This window comes from Lepidochelys kempii, chromosome 5 (genome assembly GCF_965140285.1).
Source record: "Lepidochelys kempii isolate rLepKem1 chromosome 5, rLepKem1.hap1, whole genome shotgun sequence".
Classification (NCBI taxonomy): Eukaryota; Metazoa; Chordata; order Testudines; family Cheloniidae; genus Lepidochelys; species Lepidochelys kempii.
In genome coordinates, this window is record NC_136384.1 from 53,861,225 (window position 1) to 53,871,505 (window position 10,281).

At 46.2% G+C, this 10,281-nt stretch overlaps 1 pseudogene; it reads left to right on the top strand.

Annotated features, from left to right (window-relative positions):
- Window positions 1-485: 485 nt before the first annotated feature.
- Window positions 486-2,524, top strand: LOC140912053 (uncharacterized; annotated as a pseudogene).
- Window positions 2,525-10,281: the final 7,757 nt, after the last annotated feature.

Here is a 10,281-nt window from a genome sequence, read left to right on the forward strand (position 1 = left end):
AGACAGCTCCTCACAAAGCTGGGTAGATCTCATAACTAAACCTGGATGCTGTACAAGGCAATCAGCATTTTATCCAGGACTGAAATGGGATAGAGAATTTGTAGTATTCATGCTTTCTACACAACATTAAGGATTTAAGCAAACCTGAGGCCTGGTCTACACTATGAGTTTATGTTGGATTTAGCAGTGTTAAATCTGAATTAACCCTGCACCCGGCCACACAACGAAGCCATTTTTTCGACATAAAGGGCTCTTAAAACCTATTTCTGTACTCCTCCCCAATGAGGGGATTAGCGCTGAATCGACATTGCTGTTTCGAATTAGGATTAGTGTGGACACAATTCGAAGGTATTAGCCTCCAGGAGCTATCCCACAGTGCACCATTGTGACTGCTTTGGACAGCACTCTGAACTTGGATGCACTGGCCAGGTGTACAGGAAAAGCCCCAGGAACTTTTGAATCTCATTTCCTGTTTGGCCAGGTGAGCTCATCAGCACAGGTGACCATGCAGAGCTCATCAGCACAGGTGACCATGCAGTCCCAGAATCGAAAAAGAGCTACAGCATGGACCAAATGGGAGGTACTGGATCTGATCACTGTATGGGGAAAGGAATCTGTGCTATCAGAACTACGTTCGAAAAGACAAAATGACAAAACATTTCAAAAAATCTCAGAGGCCATGCGGGACAGAGGCTACATCAGGGACGCAACACAGTGCTGTGTGAAACTTAAGGAGCTCAGACAAGCGTACCAGAAAACCAAAGAATCAAACGGACGCTCTGGAACAGAGCCCCAGACATGCTGCTTCTACGCTGAGCTGCACGCAATTCTAGGGGTGGCCGCCTCCACAACCCCACCCCTATCTGTGGACTCTGAGGATGGGATACTTTCCGCCATGGCTGAGGATTTTGCAGATGGGGAAGATGAGGAAGAGGAGGACGAGCTTGGGGAGAGCACACAGGACACTGTTCTCCCCGACAGCCAGGATCTTTTTATCACCCTGACTGAAATACCCTCCCAACCCAACGAAGCCGGAGAAGGGACCTCTGGTGAGTGTACCTTTTAAAATATAATACATGTTATAAAAGCAAGCATATTTTAATGATTAAGTAGCCCTGAGGACTTGGGATGCATTCGTGGCCAGTACTGCTACTGGAAAAATCTGTAACGTGTCTGGGGATGGAGCGGAAATTCTCCAGGGACATCTCCATGAAGCTCTCCTGGAGGTACTCTAAAAGCCTTTGCAGAAGGTTTCTGGGGAGAGCAGCCTTGTTCTGTCCTCCATGGTAGGACACTTTACCACGCCATGCTAGTAGCAAGTAATCTGGTATCATTGCATGACAAAGCCTGGCAGCATATGGTCCCGGTGTTTGCTGGCATTCAAGCAACATCCGTTCTTTATCTCTCTGTGTTATCCTCAGGATAGTGATATTGTTCATGGTAACCTGGTTGAAATAGGGGAATTTGATTAGGGGGACATTCAGAGGTGGCTGTTCCTACTGGGCTGTTTGCCTGTGGCTGAAAAGAAATCCTCCCTGCAGTTAGCCATGCGGTGGGAGGGGCGGCCATTGGTGCGGAACTGTTCGTGTTTGGCTAGCAGGGATCTTCCCTGATACCAGCCAGGCGGTGGGGGGAGGGGAAAAGCGATCATCCCAGAGAATTGGATGGGGGAAGAGGGTTAGTTTGGTTTCTGCTGCAGCATGTTAACAGAAAAACTGCAGCAGTAAATGGCCAACTCAATGGGCTTTGCTTGGTATGGGAAAGGAGTGGGCTGCTGTTATGAAGGTTGCAGAAGCCGAAAGACTATGGCTTACCATGGCCGCCTGCAAGCCGAATTCTGTTGCCCGGCCCTGCGTGTGTGATCTCTAACACCAAAGCCGCAGGCACTCAATATAAGATGCAAAATGCGACCTTGTACCAAAATCACATGTGCTATGTGATGTGAATAGTGTTGTTCACCGTGAAAGAGTATAGCCATTGTTCTGTAAAATGTATCTTTTTAAATACTTCACTCCCTTTTTTTCCTCCAGCAGCTGCAAATGTTTCAAGCCTCCCTCCTCCGTCCCAGAGGCTATCTCAGATAAGGTGGCAAAAACAAACGCACGCGCGATGAAATGTTCTCTGAGCTCATGCAGTCCTCTGGCACTGCCAAAGCTGTGTGGAGGGACACAATAGCAGAGTACAGGATGGTGGCTGATGAACATGAAGAGAGGTGGTGGCAGGAAGATCAGAGGAGGCATGAGGAAATGCTGGGGATTCTGTGGGATCAAACGGACATGCTCTGGTGTCTGGTGGAGGTTCATGAACAGCAGCAGGATCACAGACTGCCGCTGCAGCCCCTGCTTAACCGCCCTCCCTCCTTCCCAAGTTCCATAGCCTCCTACCCAGACGCCCAAGAATGTGGGGTGGGAGGCTCCTGGCATCCAACCACTCCACTCCAGTGGACAGCCCAAGCAACAGAAGGCTGGCATTCAACAAGTTTTAAAGTGGCCTTTTCCTTCCCTCCTACCCTCCTCCCACACCCCACCCGGGCTACCTTGTGAGTTATTTCCCTCTTTTTATAATCAATTAATTAAGAGTACATGTTTTTTAAAGGATAGTGACTTTATTTCCTTTGCAAGCAAGCTGTGATCGAAGGTGGGAGGGCGGGTGGCTTACAGGGAATTAGAGTCAACCAAGGGGGTGGGTTTTCGTCAAGGAGAAACAAACAGAAGTGTCACACAATACCCTGGCCAGTCATGAAACTGGTTTTCAAAGCTTCTCTGATGCGCACCGCTTCCTGATGTGCTCTTCTAACTGCCCTGGTGTCTGGCTGTGCGTAATCAGCGGCCAGGTGATTTGCCTCAACCTCCCACCCCGCCATAAACGTCTCCGCCTTACTCTCACAGAGATTTTGGAGCACACAGCAAGCAGCAATAACAATGGGAATATTGGTTTCGCTGAGGTCTGAGTGAGTCAGTAAACTGCGCCAGCGACCCTTTAAACATCCAAATGCACCACCATTCTGCACTTGCTCAGCCTATAGTTGAGCTGTTCCTTACTACTGTCCAGGGTGCCTGTGTACGGCTTCATGAGCCATGGCATTAAGGGGTAGGCTAGGTCCCAAATGATAACTATAGGCATTTCAACATCCCCAATGGTTATTTTCTGGTCTGGGAAGTAAATCCCTTCCTGCAGCCGTTTAAACAGACCAGAGTTCCTGAAGATGCGAGCATCATGAACCTTTCCCGGCCATCCCACGTTGATATTGGTGAAATGTCCCTTGTGATCCACCAGTGCTTGCAGCACCACTGAAAAGTACCCCTTGCAGTTTATGTACTGGCTGCCCTGGTGGTCCCATGCCAAGATAGGGATATGTGTTCTGTCTATAGCCCCACCACAGTTAGGGAATCCCATTGCAGGAAAGCCATCTACTATGACCTGCACATTTCCCAGAGTCACTACCTTTGATAGCAGCAGCTCAATGATTGTGTTGGCTACTTGCATCACAGCAACCCCCACAGTAGATTTGCCCACTTCAAATTGTTTCCCGACTGACCGGTAGCTGTCTGGCTTTGAAGCTTCCACAGGGCTATTGCCACTTGCTTGTGAAGTGTGAGGGCTGCTCTCATCTTGGTATTCTTGCACTTCAGGGCAGGGGAAAGCAAGTCACAAAGTTCCATGAAAGTGCCCTTATGCATGCGAAAGTTTTGGAGCCACTGGAAATCATCCCAGACCTGCAACACTATGCGGTCCCACCACTCTGTGCTTGTTTCCCGGGCCAAGAATCGGCATTCCATGACATGAGCCTGCCCCATTAACACCATGATCTCCAAATTCCGAAGGAACGCGGTTTTAGAGAAAAGTGTGTTCATGTCCTCATCACCGCGCTGCCATCACCTCCTCACCTGGTTTTTCAGGTGCTGGTTCTGCATAAACTGCATGATAATGCGTGAGGTTTTTACAATGGTCATAACTGCTGTGCTGAGCTGAATGGGCTCCATGCTTGCTGTGCTATGGAGTCTGCTCCAGCTCGGGCAATCCAGGGAAAAGGGCGCGAAAAGATTGTTTGCCATTGCTCTGGCGGTGGAAGGGGTGACTGTCAACATGGCTTACAGGGTTGGCTTACAGGGAATTAAAATAAACAAAGGGGGTGGCTTTGCAAGAAACAGAATGGCCCCCTCAAGGATAGAACTCAAAACTGGGTTTAGCAGGCCGTTGATTTCATGAAGGGAGGGAGGAGAAAATTAATACAAAACAAATCTGGTCTATTTCTTGTTTTGATCCACTTCATCTATCTTTATACATCTTGCTGGCTGCAGGCTGTGCAGTACGACCACTAGCCATTGTCATCTCCTGGATGCTCGACAGAAGACGGTGCAGTATGACTGCTGGCCATCGTCTTCTGCTGGCTGCAGATTAAAAGACAGTACACTGCCAGTAGGACTGAATCGCCATGAGACGAAACTCAAAAGGGAAATGACATGGCTGAGTCACTTCCATGTTTGTCCAGGCGCCCCTGACGTCATCGAGGTCGGTTAAAAGAGCACCCTGGACTACGTCGACGATGGTGACCAGTCATACTGCACTGTCTGCTGCCAAAGGCAATAATGTGTTGCTGTGTAGCAATGCAGTACCGTGTCTGCCAGCGCCCAGGAGACATATGGGGATGGTTAGCTGAGTGGGCTCCATGCTTGCCGTGGTATGGCATCTGCACAGGTTACACAAGAAAAAAGGCGCAAAATGATTGTCTGCCCTTGCTTTCACGGAGGGAGGGAGAGAAGGGGGGCCTGACGATATGTACCCAGAACCACCAATGTCATAAATATAAAGGGAAGCCTATCCACTTTAAAATCCCTCCTGGCCAGAGGAAAAACCCTTTCACCTGTAAAGGGTTAAGAAGCTAAAGATAACCTCGCTGGCACCTGACCAAAATGACCAATGAGGAGATAAGATACTTTCAAAGCTGGAGGGGGCGGGGGAACAAAGGGTTCTTTCTGTCTGTGTGTTGCTTTTGCTGGGATCAGAGCAGAAATGCAGGTCAAAACTCCTGTAAAGGGTCAATAAGCAATCTAGTTAGATATGCGTTAGATTCTGTTTTGTTTAAATGGCTGATAAAATAAGTTGTGCTGAATGGAATGTATATTCCTGTTTTTGTGTCTTTTTGTAACTTAAGGTTTAGCCTAGAGGGATTCTCTATGTTTTGAATCTGATTACCCTGTAAGGTATTTACCATCCTGATTTTACAGAGGTGATTCTTTTACTTTTTCTTTAATTAAAATTCTTCTTTTAAGAACCTGATTGCTTTTTCCTTGTTCTTAAGATCCAAGGGTTTGCGTTTGTGTTCAGCTATGCAAATTGGTGAGGATTTTTATCAAGCCTTCCCCAGGAAAGGGGGTGTAGGGCTTGGGGGGATTTTGGGTAGAAAGACGTTTCCAAGTGGGCTCTTTCTCGGTTATATTTTGTTAGACGGTTGGTGGTGGCAGCAATAAAGTCCAGGGACAAAAGGTAACATAGTTTATACCTTGGGGAAGTTTTAACCTAAGCTGGTAAAAATAAGCTTAGGGTGTTTTTCATGCAGGTCCTCACATCTGTACCCTAGAGTTCAGAGCGGGGAAGGAAGCTTGACAACGCACGACAATGTTTTAGCCCCATCAGGCACTGGGATTTCTACCCAGAATTCAAATGGGCGGCAGAGACTGTGGGAACTGTGGGATAGCTACCCACAGTACAACGCTCCAGAAGTCGACGGTTGCCCTGGTACTGTGGACACACTCCGCTGACTACATGCACTTAGAGCATTTGTGTGGGGACACACACAATCATCTGTATAAAAACGCTTTCTACAAAACCGACTTCTATAAATTCGACCTAATTTCATAGTATAGACAAGGCCTCAGTTGTGTTCTAAATAGTCATGTTTACTACTCTGTATAAACTTAAGTCCCAATTACATACATACACTATTAGGTGTGGTGGGTTCTGTAATAGAAGACAGAGAAGTCCACTACAGGGCTTCCAAATTATTTAAAGGAATACTACTCAGTTCTTAGACACTACAGAGTTGTTTCCTGACCCCCTAATAGTTCTCAGTTTTACAGGGTGATTTCTAAGCATCTGAGTTTACAATTTTCCAACTTGCCACAAAGCTCTGTCCTTGGTTCCCTTCTCTTCTCCCTCTACACCTTATCTCTGGGTAATATCATCTGAACACAAATTCAACTACCATCTCTATGTTGATGATTCACAGATCTACTTCTCCATTCCAGACCCATTTCTTATCCAAAATAAAATTTTGGCTGGTCTCTCTCAAATCTCATGGATGTCCAGCTAATGGCTCAAGCTCAACATCACCCCCGAAAAAACCTTGCTCCCACCTTCATTCTCAATCACTGTGGACAACAGCAGTAACCTGCCTGCTAGTCAGACAGCCTCTCTAGATGCTCACAGCCAGGGAATGTCTAACTATTGCAGATTCTTTTTCTAACATATGGCCTTTCCTAGCCATTCACACAGCTAAATCTTATCCATGCTTTCATTCTCTCATGTCTCATTACTGCAACACCTTTTCCTCTGACTTTAACAAATGTAGTCTTGCCCTACTCATCTCCACTCAATATGCTGCTGCAAGATAATTTTCCTAGACACTTGCTTTGACCATGTCACCCTTCTTTTTGCATTTCTCCTCTGGCTCCCCGTTCCCTAGCACATCAAACATAAGCTACTTGTATTAATTTTCTAGGCCCTTCACAGCCTCTCTCTCTTTCACTATTGAAATATCAACTCCTGCCTCTGATTGGCTCATTGCCCAGCCTCCATCACTGAGATATTATATTTTCTAACAAGCACCTCTGTGTTTTCTGCTCCACTGCCTCCCATGCTTGGGAGAAACTCCCTGTAAACGTCTAAAAAATGATCTTACTTGTTGTCTTTTAAAACCCTCCTGTTTCCATGATGCCTTCAAAAACTAACAACAGTTAGGCTACTGGTGCGCTGAGACCACTGCTTACCACATTGACTAATATTGTCTCATTGTACCTTGTACTCCCCCGTCTGTCTGTATCCATCTGATGACTGTTGTTTTCTAGTTAGATCGTAAGGGGGAAGAGACTACCATTTTATTCTGTATTGGTATGGCCCTTTGCACATTGCAGTTCTGGTCCTAGCTGGTACAATAATGCAAATAGTAATAACTGTGTTTGAAAGGAACTTAGGCCTGCACCTCATCCCTGTTCCAGTGGGGAAGGGAGAGTGGTATAAGGCTTAGAGGAATTAATGGTACTGTGAGATGACTTAAGTGTGTAACTTTAAACGTGGGAGTAGCTTCAATTGCTTTAATTTGACTACTCCTAGGCATTTGTTTACATGCTTTGATGGATTGGGGCTTAACATTTGAGATTATTCCCTAGAGAGCATGCCATGGACATCAGCCCCACCTCTCCATCATGCCTAGTCACCTCCTGAACTGTGCTGCTGATTGGGAAAGCGTCCACTAGCTCCCAGGAAAGTGGATCATGTAGCAGCTCTTCCATTCTGCAGACTCTGCTTCCACTTGCTTTCCTCTACCCACACAAGGCGGAGGGAAGATGCACTGGGCTTAATTGTGTTCTGACTTTTTGATTTGTCTCTTAATGTAAGAGCAACCTGTTCCTAAGAATGTTGATATTGGCTGCTAATTGATGCAGTGAATAGCAAGTTGAGAACAATATATCTGTTTCATTTGCAGCTGTGTTTAATTATGACAGAAACATTTTCTTTTCAATGACTCGTCTTGTGAGTATATTTCCCATTTTAATTTATATTTTGTCTGTAGTAAGCTCGGGCTTTTGCGGCACAGAGCAGATGTGTTTTCATTATGCCCACATTTGGTAATTTTAAACTTGTTGAAAACACTGCACATACTTTAAACAAATCTGCACAAATTTGCAAACTCTAAACCTGACAGTTGGTTCTAGAACTGCAGCTACTCATGGCTAAATATCTTTGCAATGATATCCCTTGCTTTTAAATGGGTAATTGGTATTTTTGTTACTAACTGTAAACATTATGGTACCTTTCATCTATAATCCTATCTACAGGACACTGTATATATGTTTATTCAGTGGCTCTGTGAACAGTGGATTCTCACCACCCATGGAGAGTTCAGCAGACAGTTGATTTAGCCGTCCAGCTGAGCCCCACATCTCACAGCTCCATCAAGCCATTGCCTGTTGGGGCCGGATGATCTGACCCTCACAGAAAGGATTAGAAGGGGAAAGGACACAAGAGAGACTGTAGGGTACTTATAAAAGGGCAGTATCAGCATTTAATTTATTATCATTATTAACATCCAAAGTCTTTAGTCCCATTTACTCATAAGTTCTCTTACTCTAAGAAAAGTCCAAAGTTCCTTAGCAAGCCAGGCCTCAGTTGGTGCATGACTTTTCCCAAACTCAGGATCTATTACCTAAGCTGATTGCTTCATCTGCTCCTTCCTGGAGCTTTTTTTTTTTCTTGGTACTCAGCCCTCATCACTCGCACAGGGAAGGCAAGAAATGCAAATTTGAGTTCCTCTTGTCAGCTCTCCACTGAAAGCAGCTTCATAAAGAATATGATGACTAGGCTCATTGTGGCCTCAAAGGAGCAGCACTGCGTAGTCAGTTTTCTGTCATTAACAGGTCATAGTTTAAATTTGTTATGATCTGCCTTAATTTTCAAAACGTTACTCCACTTACAGCTACTATGTAATAGGCCTAGAGTGAATATGGAACAGAAAGCCAAGGAGAAAGATCATTGTGAAAGAGGATGTTGTCTGGCTCAAATGATTAAACCAAACGGTGGGGTTTACACCAATCTATGCCTCTATTCTGAGTTATTAATCCCACCAGTGTTCCCTCTGATTTTTCCCACACATGTGCGGAATGAATTTTGTTATGTGCACCAATATGGAGGTGATGTGTGACACATCACCTCCATATTGGTGCACATAACAAAATTCATGTGGTGGGGGTGGGGGCCGAAGGGTTTGGAGTGTGGGAGGGGGCTCAGGGCTGGGGCAGAAGCTTAGGTTGCAGCAATGTGAGGGCTCTGGCTGGGGTGCGGGCTCTGGGGTGGGGCCAGAGACGAGGGGCTCAAGGCCGGGGCAGAGGATTGAGGTGCAGGGGGTGAGAGCTCTGGTTGAGGGTGTGAGCTCTGGGGTGGGGCCAGGGATGATGGGTTTCGGGTGCAGGAGGGTGGTCCGGGGCTACGTAGGGGAGAGAGGACTCCCCATAGCTCTTTCTCCTCGCAGCAGCACCTGGGCTGAGGGGTGTGTGTGTGTGTGTGTGTGTGAGGCACTTCTCCCAGCCTCAGCAGCTCTGGGGCTGTGAGATAGGTACCCCTGCTCCGGTAGGTCAGGGCCAGGGCTGGGTTCGGGCTGGAGGAGGGGTGCCCCGGCAGTGGCACATCCAGGGCTAAGTTGGGGCTGGGGGAGAGGCACTAAATAGACGCTGCGCAGTGTACAGGGAACTTAGAATAAATAAATGGGGGGTTGTCATAAATATAAAGGGTAGGGTAAACACCTTTAAATCCCTCCTGGCCAGAGGAAAAACACTTTCACCTGTAAAGGGTTAAGAAGCTAAGATAAGCTCGCTGGCACCTGACCAAAATGACCAATGGGAAGACAAGATACTTTCAAAGCTGGAAGGGGGTGGGGAACAAAGGGCTCTCTCTGTCTGTGTGTTGCTTTTGCTGGGACCAGAGCAGGAATGCAGATCAGAACTCCTGTAAAAAGGCAGTCAGCAATCTAGTTAGATATGTGTTAGATTCTCTTTTGTTTAAATGGCTGATAAAATAAGCTGTGCTGAATGGAATGTATGTTCCTGTTTTTGTGTCTTTTTGTAACTTAAGGTTTTGCAAAAGGGATTCTCTATGTTTTGAATCTGATTACCTTGTAATCCGGATTTTACAGAGGTGATTCTTTTACTTTTTCTTTAATTAAAATTCTTCTTTTAAGAACCTGATTGCTTTTTCCTTGTTCTTAAGATCCAAGGGTTTGGGTCTGTGTTCACCTATGTAAATTGGTGAGGATTTTTATCAAGCCTTCCCCAGGAAAGGGGGTGTAGGGCTTGGGAGGATTGGGGGGGGGAAGATGTTTCTAAGTGGGCTCTTTCCCTGTTATATATTTGTTAGACACTTGGTGGTGGCAGCAATAAAGTCTAGGGACAAAAGGTAAAACAGTTTGTACCTTGGGGAAGTTTTAACCTAAGCAGGTAAAAGTAAGCTTTGGGGGTTTTTCATGCAGATCCCCACATCTGTACCCTAGAGTTCAGAGCGGGGAAGGAA